Source organism: Vicugna pacos, unplaced genomic scaffold, assembly GCF_048564905.1.
Source record: "Vicugna pacos unplaced genomic scaffold, VicPac4 SAC-SAT, whole genome shotgun sequence".
Classification (NCBI taxonomy): domain Eukaryota; kingdom Metazoa; phylum Chordata; class Mammalia; order Artiodactyla; family Camelidae; genus Vicugna; species Vicugna pacos.
Genome location: NW_027328721.1, coordinates 41913370 through 41932885, shown reverse-complemented (window position 1 = coordinate 41932885; position 19516 = coordinate 41913370). Strand labels below are relative to the sequence as shown.

The 19516-nt window shown below is 53.3% G+C and overlaps 1 non-coding gene across 1 annotated transcript; it reads right to left on the bottom strand.

The window, feature by feature from the left end:
• Positions 1-1810: 1810 nt before the first annotated feature.
• On the bottom strand, positions 1811-1917 carry LOC140692275 (U6 spliceosomal RNA). Its single transcript, XR_012067845.1, has one exon. It is a non-coding gene; the product is annotated as a U6 spliceosomal RNA (small nuclear RNA).
• Positions 1918-19516: the final 17599 nt, after the last annotated feature.

The window sequence follows — 19516 nt, the reverse complement described above, 5'->3', positions numbered from 1 at the left end:
TCGGTTTCTTATGCTCGCCCTTAAAACGGTCGACTCTTCTGACTGACCGGTTGCTGCTCACGGTTCCAGGCCCGTTGTTGAAACTGGAAGCTATCGATCTTACTGTTTCTACTGTATTTCAGTCATTGCAAGTCATCATCGTGCTGGGTCTCTGAGTCCTTCTCCGAGGAGAAGGTCGGTCACGGGACTACTGACCTGACAAAATAGCCTGAGTGACCAAGAAGGCCACACCTTGAGTGCTTATGAGATAATGAGATCTAACTGCCAGCCTCTATAGAATGGGTCACCTGGGAGGCATCGTGACACCATGCTGAGTCTTCTGATGAGAAAACGATTCTGTGGATGGTGATCGATGCTTGATTGTTTGAGCTATGGCTCTAGAACCACCCCACCCACTCCATCCCCAAGGTGGGTACACAGTTTTGAAGACGCTAGCCTGCTGTGAATCCCCTTTGCCCGGCAGAGCGATAAAATGACCTCTTTTCTTCTAAGCTCCAAGACCTTGTCTCTGGATTCTTGGGCTCATCGGGGACGGGGGCCGATCTTTCGGCAACAAGCGTGCTTCAGAAACAACGGATGCCCGAGAAGGACACTCTGCCTCTCCCTCTTCTTCCGGGCCTGAAATGGGGAGGAAAAAATATCGCTTCCCCTGGAAGCCGGAGTCCAGAGCCCGCCATCCGGAGGGACTTCTGGCTTGGCCTTCTCCTGGGGTGGGGGGAGGGCACGCCACCGCACGTGTTCTTTGTCAACTCCCCGTTTCTCTCTTCTCGAGTTATCTCTTTGGGAAGGCTCCCACACTGGATGAAAACAGACAGACAGACAGGCTGGTATCTCTCCCTACCCCACCCTTCGCCCCCCAAATGACTGATCTTCTGTCCCATCAAAATCACCACTTGTTTTCCAACGTGGCTTTCTTGGATCCTGGAGGACTGACATCAACTTAGAGCCAAGATGGGCACAGAACTGAAGGACCTTCTCGGCTGGCCTAAGAAGTCTGTCATCGTGATGTGGGAGGTATTCTTCGAGGGACCTATCTGACTAAGTGCTTGACGGCCTTTTGGACTTTGAACCAACTTGGAGATAGGAACTAGGATGAGAGGGCCCCCGAAATAGCTCAGCAAACTCTTCTCCACCCTTAGAAGAGAGACAGACAGATAGACAGACAGACAGAGAAAGAGAGAGAGAGAGAGAGAGAGACAGACAGACAGACAGGCAGACAGACAGACAGTGTGTGTGTGTGTGTGTGTGTGTGTGTGTGTGTGTGTGTGTCTGTCTGTCTGCCTGCCTGTCTGTCTGTCTGACGGTCTGTCGGTCTGTCTGCCTGCTTATTGTAGGAACTCTCTGTCAATGGAAGTATAGTTGACTTACAATGTTGTGTTCATTTATGACGTACGGCATAGTGATTCACTTATTCACACACACACACACACACACACACACACACACACACACACGTATACTTTTTCAGGATAGGTTATTACAAGCTATTGAACATAGTTCCCTGTGCTAGACAGTAGGACCTACTTGTGTACCAGGTTTGTATAGGGTGGTTTATATCTGCTAATCCCAAACTCCTGATTTATCCCTCCGCCTTACCCCGTTCCTCCACCCTACCCTGTCCCCTGTGTTAACCATCGGTTTCTTTTCCATGTCTGCGAGTCCAGTCTGTTTCTGTTTTGTAAATAGGTTCCTTGGAGTCTTTTTAAAATGGAGTTATTTATGTATGGATGGGTGTCTTGACTTACTTTCAGATCCCACCTAGAAGTGATGGCATAGGATATCTGTCTTTCCCTGGGTGACTGACTTCACTAAAACTATGGAACGCTTCACGCATGGGCGTGTGTCGTCCACGTTCAGGGGCCGTGCTGATCTTCTCTGGATGGTTCCCATGTTAGTCTATGTCCTGTGGCAGCAAGCGCTTTCCTTAGGGTTTTTGTCTCAACCTGAAAGCCAGCCCGGAGACTGAAGGTCTTCTAGTTGCGTCCACTATCTGCCTAGGACCCTCTCCACGAATGTTTCCCATTTTCTCTCACCCTTTTGCCTTGGCATCATTGAGTACGAAAACGCTCCGTCTCCTGAAGCCTTGCAGACTGAAGCTGGACAACGGGAGGTAAACGTCAGAGAAATGGCCACAACAGCTCCTGTGCAAACCATCCTCGGGCCTGTTTTCGGGGGAGCCGCTCAGAGAGTTGAGCCGAACACCCCAGGACATCATCAGAGGCATTTCAAACTGCTCGAGCCGTTTCGATGACCCCGATGTGTGGAAATCTCCTACCAGACTGACCCCCTACTCCCGGCCCTGAATCTGGTTTCTCATCTGCTCCGACGATTCACCTTTGTGCTGTACTTTGGTTGTCCACACAAGTGCCTCTTAGGCGATACCTGACTGCTTGCTCCCTAGGCCTAGCTTCAGAAGCCCATCGACACCACCGCCTCCTGAGACGAGATACTACAACGGCAACAGTTTCCTTGAACAGACCTGTTCTCAGAACTAAGAAACTGGGTCCATGAAACGCAGGCCCCCTAGGAAACCATTCCCTCCCTCCTGCCCCCAGACCGCACGCATGCACGGACGCACACGCACACGCACACGCACAGTCAACAGCCCAGCTTTTAATGTGTAAAACTTCCAGGGAAGTTACAGAATAGGGAAATGTTGGGGTCCAGAGTAGGCTGCCCCAAAATGTGCCCGATGGATTATGCTGAATGAAAGGGACTTCACAAGTGGCCAAGGGGGAGGGTATAGGTCAGTGGTAGAGTGTGTGCTTAGCAAGCAAGCACAAGGTCTTGGGTTAAATCCCCAGTACCTCCGGTCAAAAATAAATGCATAAAATCGAATTCCTCTCCCCGCCCGCCCCCCAAAGTATACACTGCTGTATGTCAACTCTGTCTCAATAAAACTGGAAGGAAAAAAAGGAAGGAAAAAAAAAAAAAGCATGATTTAACAAAAGAAAGAAACAAACAAAGAAAGAACTGCCCGAGGCAAGAGGAACACTCTGTCCCTCCTTTCTGCCTCCCTGGAAGCAGGGGAAAAAGAATTTTTTTTTTTTTTAAAGTCTCCCATCCCAGAGGAATCTATCAAGTCAGAGGTCTGCTTCCATGCCCTTCCATGATTCTCAAACGGTTTAGTGGGGTTTACCCAGGTTAGGAAAAGGAGGGGACTCCTTTGGCCTGAGACCAGGCGAGATTCTCCCCCTCCCTCCCGCCTCCCTCCGTGCAGTTGGGACGGGGTGGCCTAAGGGTGGGGAAATTGAAACCAAAAAACAAAAGCCGTTCAACGGAGAGGAGCCGGAGGCCAAGTCAAAGGCTCTGACCTGAGCACAGAGCTTTCTGCATTTGAATGAAGCGATTGAACGAGGCCCTGCCGAATGGATCCTCCTGACGTCCCCGCCCCCGCTTCCAGGAGACAGTCCAGTCGATTTAGGACCCGATTTGGGACCGATCGGTGGAGGAGGCCTGGGCGGCGGCGGCAGTGGCGGCGGCGGCGGCGGCGGCGGCGGCGGAAGCAGCGGCGGGGGGCGGGGGGGGGGTGCGCGGGCGGGGGCGGGACCAACGGTCGCTCCAGCTCTGCCTGCCTGCCTGCCTGCCTGCCTGCGGGGCTGAGGCCTGAGGGCCACGCTGGTTCCTGCCACTCAGGGAAACTTGTGCGGGTGTTGCCGAAAGATCGCCCCCCCCAACCCCGTCCCTGACGAGCCAAATAACCCAGAGACAGGGTCTTAGAGTTTAGAAGAAAAGAGGCAGCTTGATTGCTTTGCTGGGCAAAGGGGACTCACAGCAGGCTAGTAGTGCCTTCCAAACTGTGAACCCGTCTTGGGGTTGGGGTTTCATGCTTCTGTGGACGAACAGGTTGGAGCATGAAAGGGAATCACAACAGGCGGGAGCATAAAAGGTGCTCATGATCAACAAGGGTCTCTGATAAAACTTCCTCCTAAATCTGGATGAGTGTCTGGTAACATGGGACCTCCTGGTGGTCTAGTAGGTCATCAGCCCGTGACCTTCTTTCTCTGGTCAGACTCACCCGGCGGCACCAGCGCCACGGAGGAACTCGGGGTGGGGGGGTGGGAGGGGGCTGGTCGTTCTCCTGAGCTTATCCTCCCGTGACTCCCTTCCTGGGGAAAGACTCAGACGTCAAACATGATTGTCAATTTGAACGATCAGAGGAAGGTCCAATCAAACAGTTAGAATCGACAACTTTAGCTGCTTTGAACAGTGGGCCTGGGGCTGGGAGCGGTGTCTGGTCAGTCGAGTTTGCTGATCGTTCTAAAAGCAAGCAGTAAGCATAAAGCCCAAAATTGGCTTAGCCTAAGTGCGGCCACTTCATGATTCCTCCTTCACTGGGGGCCGAGGCGTGGGGGAGGGCGGGGGTGGGGGACACGACTGAGGTGGCGACGAACTTCTCCGTGAATGCTCGGAGCCGAACTGCTCTCTGGGCCTAGGTCCAAAAAAGGCCTGAGTCTCAGCTATGACAGGTTCTCTCTCTTTCTGGGCACATGGACTGACTCGCCCCGCATCCTCCCATCCTGTCAGACCCTTCGGACACGCACCTCCACCCGAGGAGTTCTTTGGCCTCGTCCAGAAAAAACAAACACACGCACGAACAAAACCAACCGAGCACACAGAAACCCTGATGATCTCCTTGGACCCCATTCACTTCGGAGAGTCCCTCTCGTAGAAATCCCCTCAGCTCGATGATTTCACCATAGCCGCCTCCCTTTCTCTGCCGCAGTGACCCCCACCCCCACCCCCACCCCTGCGTGGGCCCTGTCCCTCTACCTATCAAAAACCAAACCCCAGGAGAAAAGAAAATCAGAATGCTGCTTTGAGCCACTGGATCTGTGAAAGGAACCAAACAGAAAGCCGAAATAACCAAACCAGCCGAACACCAAAAGCGAACAGACAGATACCCCAGAAAGAAGGGCACGCTGACCCCGGCCCCTTTCCTTCCTGGAATCAGGACATAACATACATCTACACCCCCCCCCCCTCCCCGGCCAGGGCCTGTCTTTGCTCAACCCAATAGAAGAGCATTTATGTTTTGCCAGTTTTCTGGGTCCTTCTTTGTTTCATAAAACTGAGAAGAAATACGTGTGGAAGTTCTCTCCTATGAATTGAACAGACTGAAGATCCTTTAAATAACCAAATGAGGTGGAAGTGCCGAGAGTACCATACGGGAACACACCGAGACACATCATCATCAAATTGACCAAAATTAAGGGTAAGGAGAAAATATTAAAATGAGCGAGAGAAAAGCAACAAATAACATACAAGGGAACTCCCGTAAGGTTATCAGCTGATTTTTCAGCAGAAACTCTACAGGCCAGAAGTGGGTGGCACAACATATTTAAAGTGATGAAAGGGGAAAAGTGACAGCCAAGAATACTCTACTCAGCAAGGCTCTCGTTCAGATTTGAGGGAGAAATCAAAAGCTTCACAGATAAACGAAAGCTACAAGATTTCAGCACCATCAAGCCGGCTTTACAAGGAATGTTAAAGGATCGTCTCAAGTCATCAAACCCTAAGAAAAGAGAACAAAAACATGACAGAGAAAGGGAGGGAGGGAGGGGGGAGAGAGAGAGAAAGAGAGAGAGAGAGAGGGAGAGAGAGAGAGAGAGGAGACCTACAAAAGATGGCTTTGCCTGTTTAGGGTCTTCCGTTGTTCCTTATACATTTTGAAATTGTTTGTTCTAGTTCTGTGAGGAATGTCGTGAGTATTTTGACAGGGGTTGCACGGAACCTGCGGATTGCTTTGGGTAGTGTGGCCATTTTGATAGTATTGATTCTGCCAATGCAAGAGCACAAGACAGCTTTCCATTTCTTTGTGTCATTTCAGATTCTGGAGTATAGGTAACCTCCTCGATTAAGTTTATTTCTAGGCATTTTACTGTTTTTGACGCAATGGAAGTGTTTATCCCAGTTATAAAATTCTGGTTTTTAAAGTGGAGGAGGGGAAAAAAAAAAAAAAAAAAAAAGGAAAGGAAAGGCCACAAATGGCAAAATATCCTTCTTTCTTACGGGTGAATTGTATTCCATTCCGTGTGTGTATATGTGTGTGTGTGTGTGTGTGTGTGTGTGTGTGTGTGTGTGTGTCCCCTCTTTTTATCTATTCAAATATTGATGTGCACTTAGGATGCTTCCGTATCTTGGCCATTATAAATGATGTTGCTGTTAATAGCAGGGTGTGTGTATCTTTTTGAATTCATCCTTATTTTGCGGTTGGCTTTATTCCTTTGATAACTATGTAAGTTTAAAAAGCTAAAGCGCTAAACCTTCCTGGAAACAATGAACAGTACGTATATGTAAATTAAAAAATATGTGTGCAGTAAAAAATTAAAAAATAAATACATGAATAAAAAAGAAAGAAAGACAAGGAAATTAGCTATCAAGCCATGAAAGACATGGAAGAAACTTAGAAGACATCTTACTAAATCAAAGAAACCGGTCTGAAAATGTTACCAACTGGACAATTCCAACCAAAGGACATCCTGGAAAAGGCAAAGCTCTAGAAACAATAAAAAGATCGTGGTATCCAGGGGTTTGGGGAGAGGGAGGGAAGGAGGAATGAACAGATACAGCGTGTGGGATTTTTTTAAGGCGATGAAATTATTCCGTCGGATACCATAGTGGTGGCTACATGTCATTATGCATTTGTCAAAACCCATAGAACGTACGACATCAAGAGTGAACCGTCATGTAAACTATGGACTTTGATTGATAATAGCGTGTCCATGTCGGACCATCAGTTTGACCAAATAGGCCACACTGATGAGGGATGTTGAGGGGAGGGGAGGATATATGTGTGGGTGGGGAGGGCTGTGTGAGAACTCTCTGTATTTTCTGCTCAATTCTGCTGTGAGCCTGAAACTGCTCTAGGAAATAAAGTCTATTAATCAAAAAACAAAAACAAGAACAAACACAACGAAACAAAACAAAACAGCCAAATGAGGTGAACCAGGATTCAGTCATCCAAAATGGAGCTGGACGGCCAGTGGGAGGAACTTGGTTACAGACATAGTCTTGTTTCGGGGAGGGGCACGTTGTCCCCTCCCTCTACACATCTTGAGTCCTCTGGGCTGGACTGATCCAAAAATGGACCCCAGACGGATCGTTGAGCAGGAGCGACAGGGAACCTCCTGTCTTTCATTCAAGCACTCATGTGTCCCCGAAGCAGGCAGCCTTTCTCCGTTTTAGGACAAGAAATCAGCCCTTTGTGCGAAATGGACCGGGCTGAGAGACTTTGGTTTTGGGTGACCCGTCTGTGAAGAATCGAGACGGAGTTTGGGTTTTGGGGGGGAAGCCCCTGAAAGAAGTCACGAGGTTGGTTGGTTTTCTCTAGGCTTCCGGGGCCTGAAGGCTCTCAGTGGGAGATCAGGGTGATTTCCTAAGTCCAGATGCAGGGAGGGCACCCTCCACGGAAGTGATTGATTTCCCGCTTTCAGGGAGACAGAAAGAAGAGTCTGAGGGTCCGGTCCCTCTTGCGTCTGCTGGCCGGCCCCTCGGCTTCTTCGGTCACTCTCATTTCTAACCTATCCGTGTGCCACGGAGGCACATACATGTTTGGGGTGGCCTCCCCTGGGTCCCGACACCGGCATCCATGGGGGGAGGGGGGGCATGAGTGGTCAGAACTGTATCAAGCTCAAGGGCGCCACCAACCGGTTTCAAAAACAAATCTGCCAGCAGCTGCTAGCTGCAGCCTTGTCGTTTCAAAGTTCCCGCCTTGCTCTTGTGGTGTTTTCTTTCGTTTCCCCTTCTCCACTTGCCCCGTGGGGTAGTCTGGTGACACACACTTCCAGTGCTTCTTTCTTGCATCTGTGTCTCCTGGGCTGCAGTCCTAAGAACCCCCCCCATCCCCCCCCGGCCCCCCCCCCCCCAATAAGCTCGTTTCTTTACCCTCCACCAGGTCTCCTGGCTTGGGAATCTCGGTTCACACCATGTGTCTCGTGTCCTCTCTGAATTCATGGGCCCAGCCATCCACCCTAAGGAGACGGAGGGAGGGAAGGAAGGCTTTGACCTGGCGACCTTCCTTGCCGGCATCCTCCGGATTTCGGACCCTTCAGTGTGCCACCCGCCACCCGCCATACCACCCTCACCCTGAGGCCTAGCCCTCGGGGCTCCGTCCACGCGGAAACCTGAACGCGGACGGACGGACCTGGATGGCGGGCGGGGTGGGGGTGGGGGGTGGAGGGGCTTGCTTCATCACCGCCGGAACCGTGGAGGCGACCGAGACAGACGCGTCCTTCAAGAGGTGAAGGGACACGTAGCCCGGGCTAGGTCCGTGCCACGGCATGTGATTTGGCTCTAAAAAGGAAACCAGGGGCCCGTGGAGCCGAGAGACCTGTGGGAGACAGGCGGGGCAGTTTCTGCGTGCACATGACTCCCTGAAAGGAGCCAATCTGAAAAGGTGGCATCCTGTAGGGTACCGGCTCTGGATGACGTTCATTCTCAAAAGGGCAAAAGCCCAGAGAGGGTGAAAAGATGAGTGGGGTTGTGTGTGTGCGGGGGTGAAGGTTGTGTCTCTCTCTCTCTCTTTCTCTCTCTCTCTCTCTCTCTCTCTCTCTCTCTCTCTCTCTCTGTGTGTGTGTGTGTGTGTGTGAGTGTGCGCGCGTGCGTGTGTGTGTGTGTGTGTGTGTGTGTGTGTGTGTGTGTGTTGTGGCGGGGGGGGTTGTTGATGAATAGGTGGAGCACAGGGGACTTTTAAGCAGCAAAACTCTCCGGTAGGTAGGCCCACGATGGGATGAAAACCAACGTGTTGGGTATGGCATTCCCTAAGATGGGGTGAACTGAAAGAACCCTTCTGGGTGTCTGCCCCTCAGCCGAAGTTTAAAGTCCTTCCTAAAGCCAGAAGGTAAAGACCCCCGTGAGCAATCTGAGCGGCCATTGCTGAGGGGTAAGAGCGAGGCCAGTGAATCCAGTGAAAGACTGACTGACTGACGTGGGGTCCTGGGTCCCTCGGCTCGACCCCCTTCCCCGGGAAACCGAAGCCTTCGACGCAGGGATGCGCTTTGACACGCTTATGTCTCATCAGAGAAGGTTTCTTCTGCCTGGCATTGTGTGACGGGGCCGAGAAACCCGTCCTCTCCTCCTTTGCATGAGGTAGCCGTCGCTCCCGCCTTGGCGCAGCGGTGAAGAAGGCTACCAGAAACACGGTTCTGCGTTTCTCTCTATACCGTGGGCGAGCGTCACGGCTTTTCCTTGCGTTTCACCATGCAGTCAGAGGGCATTATCAAAACTAAGCGTGCCATCCAAATTTTCCTTTTCCTTTTTTAAAGTGACTGTCAAGAACTTAGGCAGCATCGAGTGAAAACGTTGGGCACCTTCATCTCTTGGTTTGTATGGAGCCAGCTAGGTCATCAGACCCACATCACCATGATTTCTGAATTCTAAGATACTTTCCAATCCATGATATTGTACATTCCTGGGTCCTGGGATGTCATTCTGGTTGATCAGGTCAAAGGGAATGTGTCCCTCCGTAGCACTGATTAACACGTCAGCTTATTTAAACGACAACAGAGGAAATTCCCTTCGGGCGATATTCATTCCACACGCTCAAGGAAACCGATAGGTTGTGTGCCTGAGCCCACACAGTGTGACGCAAGAACGGGGTGGGGGTTGAGGGAGGGGGAACTCTGGCTAGTGTCCGGGACCTAACGGGAGATAGAGTGGAGGGTGATTTTTGCCCTTCTTCAGGGTCAGGGTGAATCGGCCCGAGGTTGACTTGTGCGCTCAGAAAGAGGGCCTTTATCGGATGCCCCGAGCCGACTTTTCTTTTCTTCTTCTTCTTCTTTTCTTTTTTCAGTTTTATTGATATAGGTTTGACATACAGCCCTCTATCAGTTTCAGGTGTACAGCACAATGATTTGACTTCCATAGATTGTGAAGTGATTATTAGGTAACTTTAGTGAACATGAAACAACGATATTTTAAAAGGGGGTTTAATCAACAGAACTGCTGTTTATGATGATCATCTATTCCTAAGAGAAAGGACAGATGAACACTCCAAAATGCAGGAAGTGCATAGGCACAGAATGATGAACAATCTTTACCCGTGCAGACGTTTTGACACCAGGATACGTGGAAAGCTGAAGTCTTAGAACATAGAAATATTTGGCTCTCCATTTGACCTGGAAATCTCCTTGTTGGAAAGAAGCTAATTTCTCCTCCTCATCCTCGTCCTCGTCCTCTTCCTCCTCCTGTCTTTTTAATTTAAAAAACAAATTTTTTTTAACAAAAAGTTTTTATCTTTTTGGAGGGGGGACGGGTCGTTAGGTGTCTTTATCTACGTTTTAAGTAATTATTTAGATTTATTCTACGTTTTCAGTGGTGGTAGTGGGGACTGAGCCCAAGGCCTTGTGCATGCTGAGCACGCACTCTACCGCAGAGCTCTACGCTTTCCCAGAAAGGAGCAAATTCCTAAACATAGAGCTGGATGAGCAGGTCAGCTTTTTGATCTCATAGAAGCAGCGGCCCTGTTCTCTGGGGGAACCGTCCTTATCTTGTCCGTCTCGACAACGTCAGAAACGTCTACATAGCTCACAATGGCCTGAGACTGAGGCCAGGGGGCTGAATCAGGTAGAACCTGAAACCAAATGGAAGAAACAAAAAAGGGGGGGGGGGCACGCGGAGGCCTTTTTAAACGTGCACACTGCTGCGAGGGCTCCCTCGTCGAAACTCTAATTCGCAGCCTTCTTAAGGAGAAATATACATCTGAAACGTCTTTTTTTCCACGCAGAGTTTAAAAGCTTTCACCCTCCGAGCCGAAAAACCTTACCCGTCCCATCGGTTCTTTCTAAGTGAGTGGGTTCTCTAGTGTCCTACGCGTCTGCTGGGAAACAAGCTGCTGGAAAACAAGCAACTAGAAACCAAGCTGCACCAACATTTCCATGAGCTTAAAATCTTACATTCACACTTAACTTGCTTAAAAATGCACACGCTTGCTTTGTTTTCATGTTTTACACAGTAGATGACCTAGAACATGCATGATGCTAAAGAAATTGTGTGAGGGGCAATCCTGAGATTGACCGTGAGGGCACAAAGGATGGCAGATATTTCCTTAGGGTAAAACAATGGACGGTCATGGGAAGCCAGATCAGCCATTAACAGAACTTGGTTCTGGCAGGAAAGCATGCGGTTTAACCCCGGGGAAATATTTGCTATCTCGAGATGTCCCAGAGGCAATCACAGGATATACGCTTAGAAATTTTGCATCCCCGGAGGAGGGTGATTGTTCCTGGAAGGGTTAGGCCTGAAATGAATCAGTTAGCCAGCAAGCAGAACTTCGTGCTTCTGGTATGAAATATCTAAAGCCCCACCTCTTTGATCGCATATCTTCCCCCCCCCCCCCCGAGCCGTAGACTCCCAATAAACAGGCTGTCGACCAGGCTTTTGGCACTCTAGATCCACGAGACCTTGAGTCCCCTGGTCCCATTTTTGCTCTTTACTTTGTCTCTTTGTTTCTTAATTCTTGCGTCGCCCGTCCTCAGACACGGTCCCGAACTGCGCTGGACGCAGCACCCGTCCTACCCGACTCATGAGTGACCTATAGTTTTTAAATGAAAGCTACAAAGTCTCTGGTCATGTCGATCTGCTGGTCTCGTCTGTATGAGACAGGGCATTACCTGAGTTTCAGAGACATACACAGACACACACAGACAGACAGACACACACACACGCGCGCGCGCGCGCACACACACACACACACACACACACACACACACACACACACTCTAAAGGGAAAAAAGAACAAAGAAAGAGAAAGAGAAAGAAAAAGGCTCAGGGGAATAAAGGATTCGCTTGCTCTCTGTGACATGACCCAGCAGACCTAGTTGTCACAAGACAGGAAGCTCAACTCTCCATGTTTACATTATGTGTTCCTGAGCTTTCTTGCAGAAAATTCTCATGCATTTCTTTCCCCTCACGGAAGTCTTCTCTATTCCCCACAGAGCCTGGGGCGATGGCTCTGCACCCTGGAGGCGCCTGCGGCCGAGCCAAGATATTGGATGATTTGTGGAAGTGATCAGTGATCCTGAGACAAAGCCCTTCCTTTAGGTAGAAAAGCAAGTGGCCCCTGCTGCTCAGGGAGCTGGTGCTCCCCTTCCCCCCCTCCCGTCATGCCACCTTCTCCTTTGTGCACAAGCTATCGCTTTCGCAACAGAGCTTGGCTTGCCTGAGAGTCTTGTGGAAGCCATCCTCATTTCTATGGTACTGCCGTCCAAGGATCTGGAAAGGGCCCAGTCCCATGTATGCATGTAGGCACGTGTGTACGTCCCCGGCTTGTAGGCCTGACGTGTTTCTCCCTCCAGATACACTTGCCAGAGTTCATTCACGAAAGAGCTCTATGGAACTGGTTTTCAAGGGAACATGCAGGCAGGGAATGCGAACAGGAAGGAACCCAAATGTTTTCCTTCAGGTTGACATGATCTGGGACAGATCCTTCCATCCAGAAAACCAAATGTCAAGGGATTGGTCTCGTGAAAAGAGCCATGTCTTGATTGTGATGAGCAGCGTTCGAGGTGAAACTTTTTGCCTCCCTAGGTTTACCCCGAATCCTTGAAGTTCCTGTGGGTTACCTCTGTCATGAAATGTGTCAGCCAGAAAAATAAAATAAAATAAAATAAAATAAAATAAAATAAAATAAAATAAAATAAAATAAAGAGTCTGGGAGCGATGGCTGGCTCGGTCTCAAGTCTCAGGAAGTGTTCACATCCCAAGCAGTCCTGGGGGGTAGTGTGTGTGTTGGGGGGGGGGGGAGGCGGCCCGTCTCTGAAAAATTGGTGCCTCCTCCACGTAGTTTTTGGTCCCTTGCAACTGGAGCGTCTGGCGACGTCCCTGGAATGTTTAGATCGTTTCCAAAGAAGATGAGATACGGAAGCGTTCGTTCCTGGCTCCATGAGTCGAAGGGGACGTGCTTTGATATCCTTCTGATAGGAAAGACTCGAGATCTGTCAAGTGTGTTGGCCGACATGACTGGTATACCTTCGGAGGACGGATGGACCGACAGACAGACAGACAGACAGACAGACAGACCGGAATACACACATACTTACTTACTTACATACGTACGTACGTACATACATACATACATACGTATGTGCATACATACATATATACATACAAGTAAAATAAAATAAAATAAAATAAAACAAAACAAAACAAAACAAAACAAAACAAAAGGATGCTGTGAGGAGAAAGTGTCTGTTTCTGGCTAGGACCAAATCGTGTCCGTACGTGGACCGGTTGGGAAACACTTGTGTCCCAGATGGTTCACCGTGACTTCCTCGTGAACATTTGCTGTGACCGATTCGGGCTTGCTTCGGAATAGTCACGGTCTCCGGAATAGTCACGGTCTCGTTCTGAGGAACGTCTCCTGGAAAGCATGTGGAGACCATCTTCGTCTGCCGTCCTTAGGAAACGTTCCAGCAGAGCGGGTGTCCGAGAGCCTCTAGGGGCGATGGCTATGCTTAATGGACTTCTGTCCATCTTCAGGCCGAATTTCGTGGAAGCATGCTGATCTGGCCAGCTGACAAGTCTGAATGGGGGTGATTTTTGGTAGAAATGCGCGTCCTTGGAGAGACCAGGGGAAGGGGAGCATGTCTCAGTGGAAACTCTCGTACAGCGTGATAGAGATGAGAATGCGGTTCTGTGTCATCATCTTTGCGTGCTTCCCGCCACCCTCCCCCTCCCCACCCCGCCCTGCCTTCCACTGATACGCTGGGCCACGTCACGCGTGCTTCGAGTTTTCTCCGATAGTTGGCCAACGCTCTTCCGACTCCCGTTGCCCATGGTTCTCCCGCTTTGGACTTGGCATCCTCGAGAACCAAAGCCGCCCTTTCCCTGAAGCCCCGCCGAGCCGGACTGAGCAGCTGGACATCTGCTGGAGAGAGATCACTGCCGTGTCCCCTCTCGAGACCCTCCTCCTGCCCATTGCTGTGGAGGCCGCTTGGAAAGTGGACCTGAACCCGCATGCGTTTTTCAGGCCGCCCGAGCCTCTTCGAGCCCGACGCCTAGACATCTTCCAGAGTGGTGGCGCTCCGGACTCACACCCGGGGTTTCTCGTTGGCTTCGGCCACGGACCTTTGTCTTCCTGGAACGAAAGACCAGACCGGTTTCATCAGGTGGAACCATCTGCCTGGTGGCGGGACTGTCGTGGAGCCCTATGGACCACCCCGAAATGTATGTGCAGCCCAAGGGTGATCTCTCCAGCTGAACAACCATCGAGGCCCAAAAGGATCCCCCCCCCGCCCCCGCCCCGGGAAGAAAGAAACTTTGACCTTGACCCTTAGCTGCCCGAATGAGAATTTGGATCGGGGTTGGGTAGGGTGATAGAGATCTCCCTTGGCCCAGTTCCCGTGCGCAGGACTTTCAATGACTGTGTCTTCCTGAAAGGACACCCGCCCCCTGACCATGCTGTCTCGTCATCAGTTTGTTTCCACGAGGGATGAAGTGTCATTGTGTGCACGGCAAAGTTGGCCGCTGCCTGTTCGGTCCGCCATCGCTCCGTAAAGGACCGAGGAAGTGTGCGTCGTGACCAGTGACAGATTTCGGAGCCCGTGGGTGGTGGACGGGTGTGTATCTGTTATCCAGGTCACGCGCGACGCGGTGTGTCGTGGTGTGGCCCGCCCGGCCACCCCACCTCCCTTCCCCCATGGAAAATCAAGAGAGAGTATTGCCCGAGACAGACGAAAGTGCAGCCACGAAACCTAAAAGGATGACCCTGGATGTCAACTTGGAGGTGGCTAGGAGACGGCTGAGCATGCATAGGACCACACTGCCACCGTGTGGGATGCTGCACATGTGTCGCCGTCGTGGTTTTCAGCTCCTCCACCTATTGCCCTCACCTACATCCACTCTTTATCTCACTGAACTCTTTTTGAACTCTTTTTTTTTTTTTTGGGAAGACAGTGAGAATTTTCTCTCTCTCTCTCTCTCTCCCTCCCTCCCTCCCTCCCTGTCTCTCTCTCTCTCTCTCTCTCTCTCTCTCTCTCTCTCTCTCTCTCTCTCTCTCTCCTACTCTCTCTCATAATTGACCTGACAATAGGATGTCAGTTTTCACGTGTCCAACATAGCGATTCGGGATTCTTCCATGTTCCACGATGATCACCGCGATGAGTCTGGTTACGGATCCGTCACCGGACAGCGTCATGACAATAGTATGGATTGACTCGACTCGCCCTGCTGTCCATGACAACCCGTGATTAATGTATTTAATAATTGGAGATAACTGGAAGCTTGTACTTATTCCTCTCCCTCACCCATTGCACTCATTGTTCCTTCTTGGTATCCATGAGCCTGTTTCAGCTTCCTTGCATGTGTTCCTGCGTATTGTCTTGGGGATTCTGCCTCGAAGTGACAACATCCCTCTTGGACTTAGGTCACTTGGTTAACATCATCCCCTCAAGGTGTAGGTCTCTCCAGACCACGTGACACTGTCCATTCGTCCATCCGCGGGCCCTTAGTGGAACTGCCGGGTCTTCCAGGAGTTTCCTGTGGGATGTTTTGAGGGACTTCTGTCCTGTATTCCCTAATGGCTTTCCTCCACCTCCGTTTTGCCCTCTCCCCCTCGCCCCCACCGCCAACCCCTGTTCCGTGTTGCCTTCTGTCTTCTGTCGGAGAGCGGATTCTGTCAGGTATGAGTCCATAGCTCTGTGTCCGCCCGCCAGCCCGCCCACCCGGCCCCATCGAACGGTGGTCTCTATCACATGTTCCGTCAGAAGCAGGCACTTTCTGCTTGTTTTTGGAACTTGCTGTCGTGATTCCAGGTTCTGGGCCTGTCTGGATATCTCTTAAAAACAGAAATGCGTGCGTTTTCCCCCTTTTTTAATTGTTTTTGTTTACTTATTTATGTATTTACTTGCTTACTTATTTACATATATTTATTTATTTAGGCTTTTTTTTGTTGTTGTTGTTCTTGTTGCTGTTGTTGTTTTTGGTTGTTGTTTGCTTATTCGGGGAGGGGAGGTAATTCGTTTCTTTTGCTGGTTTGTTGCCTGACTTAGTGATTGCCTGACTCACCGACTTCCTTATTTACTTGAACGGAGGTCCTGAAGATCGAACCCTGGACCTTGCGCGTGCTGGACAGGCACTCTGCCGCTGAGTTCTACACACCATCCTCCCCCGCCCCCGCCCCTTCCCCATTTGGATACAAAATAATTTTTTTTTTCTTTTAAACTGAAAAAGTCAGTTTGGGTCTCCTGCCCGTGTTTCATCATTGGTTTGTTGGCTTCTAGGAGGTGGAGTTGACCGAGTTCTTGGACTGTTTAGGAGAGGAACCCCTGATGGGCTGTGGTGGTGCTTTTTCTACATTTTTGTTTGTTTGTTTGTTTGTTGTTGTTGTTGTTTTTTGTTAAAACCCCAGAGTAAGTTCTACAACTTGATTTCCCTTTGGTGGTGGGTTTTGTCGTTTGTTTTCATGTTTTTTTTTTTTTTTCCACATGGGGCTACAGTTTCCTTGTCCACGTGTGACTGTGTGTCAAACACACACACCGACACACACACACAGACACAGACACGGGCACACATGCACACACAGACACGCGGATGCCCATGCACAGTGTTGTTCTGTGTAGATGCACTGAACCTCGATTTACCGAGCGGGTGGCTATCGACTCGCCCCCCCCCCCCCAACCGCCGCCCGCATTTTTTTGTTTTTCCTCCTCCTCCCTGTGGTTGTGGTCAGCCGTGCTGACGTCCGTGTTCTCACGACCGACCGCGAGTGCGTTTTCCCCACGCGCCCATTTGTTGTCTTTGGGCTTTGTCGTGATCTGTGCCAAGATCGATTTTTCTTTCCACTTCGATGGGGTTGACGGTCTTCATCCTTTCTTTTCTAGCTTCTGGGCTTTGCCTGTCTGCTTTCAAAAGACCTCCTGCATTCGAGAGGACGGACTCCAAAGCCGATTCCTGCGTTGTTCTCGGAGCGCTCGCCTGGTTTCGGTTTGCCAGCCCCCGCCTTCCCTCCCTGTTTCCCTCCTCCCCTTCCCACCCCCCCCCCCGCCGCCGGGAACCCGGGATCTCGTCCTGGTCGCTCTGGGCCACCCGCCGGCGTGTCCGTGTGATCTCCCCCGCCCGGGGAATCGCGTGGGGAGCGCGTCCCCTTCGCGGCAGCCGCCCGGCCGGCCGGCCGTGTCTTGCCAAACCCCGGCTCCCTCCGTCCTCCCCGCCCTGATCTGCTGCCGGGGTGGGTCGCGTCGCGTCGCGTCGCCTCATGCCGCCGTGCCGTGCCGTGCCGTGCCGTGACGAGGGTGAGCGGGCTCCGAGGCGGACGCCACGGGGTCGCGCCGGCCGGCCGCCCGGCGCCTCAGCCCGGGACGGTCTCGGGCGTTTGGGCGGCCGGCGGTCGGGATCGGTTCCGGGGACGTTGGCGACGGCTGTCGGGCGCCATCTGGCTGCCGCTCTTGAGATCGTCCCTCTTCTCCCGAGCGTCGGCGACCTCGGCAAGGGATGGGGCTCGGCGGCGGGGCCCGAGGCAGACTTCGGGGAGGCTGGCGACACCGGCGGTGACAGTCCCCGTGGCGCTGAGCCGCGGGCGCGTCCTGCTCTCGGCGCAGATTGGACTCGCAGGCTGATGAGGGGGTGACTGTCGCCGCGCTCCCGGGATCTCGTGTGTAGGGGGAAGCCGTGTGGCCTGGCCTGGTCGACCAGCATCCGCCTGTGCCCCTGCAGCCGCGGGGACCGACCCGAGCCGATCGGACACGGCCTGCGCCGTGCCGCCGCGGGGGAAAGGGACGGGGTGTCCCGCGCCCGGGCCGCCGGCGGCTAGGTGGTCCGGCCCTCGTCTGTGTCCCTTGGACGACTGCTCCCGAGGCGAGGAGCGGCCCGGGCCCAGTGCGGTGAGGCCGGGGACGGGCGCGCTGGGGTTCCCGGTCGTCGGAGGCGCCTCCTTGGATGAAATGTTTTCTGAGTCCCGATGGACCCGGAGACGTGGCTGGGCCGGCCCCTGTTGGCGCGGGAGGCCAGGGAGGGCGCCCCCCGGCCCGTAAGCCTGCCCGCGTGGGTTCCGGTGGCATTTGAGGGACCGAGACTTCATCCGGACTCGGGGACCGGCACGGGGGCGTCCTGCGAGGGATGTGGGGGAGGCAGGCTTTCCCCGGCCCGGTGCTCGGGAGCGGTCCCTCGTGGGGGGCCCTCTCCTCGGAGGCGCCTCTGTGGCATCTCCCCGAGTCCCCGGCCACGCGGGCGAGAAACGGGCAGGGCGTCCCCGGCCCGATCCCGTCTCCCTCTCGTCCCTTCCCATTCCCACTGCTCCTCCTCAACCCCTCCCCCTCCCCCTCCCCCCCCCGGTCGATCAGATGGCCCCCGAGAGCTTCGGGGCTGCCATTTATGGGGGTAGGGCTGGGGGCAGGTGGCCGGACCGAGGTCCCGGGGCCCCCCCTGCAAATCGTGGACCCGACCCGTTTCCGGGCGCTGTCATTTTTCCTTTCGTGTTGGGCATTTTCTGCCAGCAGATAGGTGCTGACACGGTCTTTCTCGGTGTCTGTCACCGAGTGTTGGGTCTCCGGACGCGTGTGGGGCTCTTGGGCTTTGTCTCTGCGTGAGCCCTGGCCTGGTAGAAGCTGACTCTGCTTCTGACACTTGAGCCGCCCGCTCGGGCCTGCGCGCCGGCTCTCGTGTGTGCGTCCGGCTGACGTGGCCCGTGGTGCCGCCTCCGGTCTCTGGTGGCCCGAGGGCGGTGGGGTGAGGTGGCGGCGTGGGTCTTTTACCCCGTGCGCTCCCTGCCGCAGGCACCCGGTGGTGGCCGGCACGACCCCACCCTCCCAGGCTCCGTGCCGCGTGTCAGGCATTCTCCGCCTGGGGTCGTTGGCCACTCTCCTCGTAGAGGAACGAGGAGTGGGTGGCGCCTGGCGAGGCTGAAGCAGGCCCCCCTCTGGTGGTTGTCCTCGCCGGGCCCTCCCTTCTGGCTCTGGGGCTTCCCTGCCCCATGGCTCGCTCGCTCGCTCGCTCGCTCGCTCACCTGACCGATGTGGTGACGTCATGCTCTCCCGGGCCGGGCCTAAGCCGCGCCAGACGAGGGACGGGACGTTCATGGTGAACGTGGCCTCTCTTCTCGTTCTGCCTGCGGGCCCCTCGCCTCTCCTCCACCGCCCGTGGGTGGCGGGGGCAAGGAAGGGGTGCGGACTCCGGCCCGACCTCGGTCTCCCGTGCCTCGTGGTGTCGGCGGGGCCGGGGTCTTGTGACGCGGCAGACACCTCTCGCCTCCTCGCCTGCTCGGCGTCTTGTCTCGCGAGCGGCCCTCCCCCGCGGTGGGGGAGGGCTGCCCCCGCCGCCACGCCACGTATCCCCTCGCCGGGGTGCGAGCGTGTCTCGCCTTGGCCCTCTGTGGTGCCCCTGGAGCGCTCCAGGTTGTCCCTCAGGTGCCCGAGGCCGAGCGGTGGCATCGCTTCCCGTCCCCAGCGTGTCCTCTCGGGTAACCCCTGCGGTGGTCGTGTGTCCCGAGCCACTCTCTTGAGCAGTGGGGGAGGGGTCGGGACGGTAAGCGAGGCGTGGCCCCGCTCCCCACCCTCGGTTGGGGCCGGGGCCGCCTCCTGGT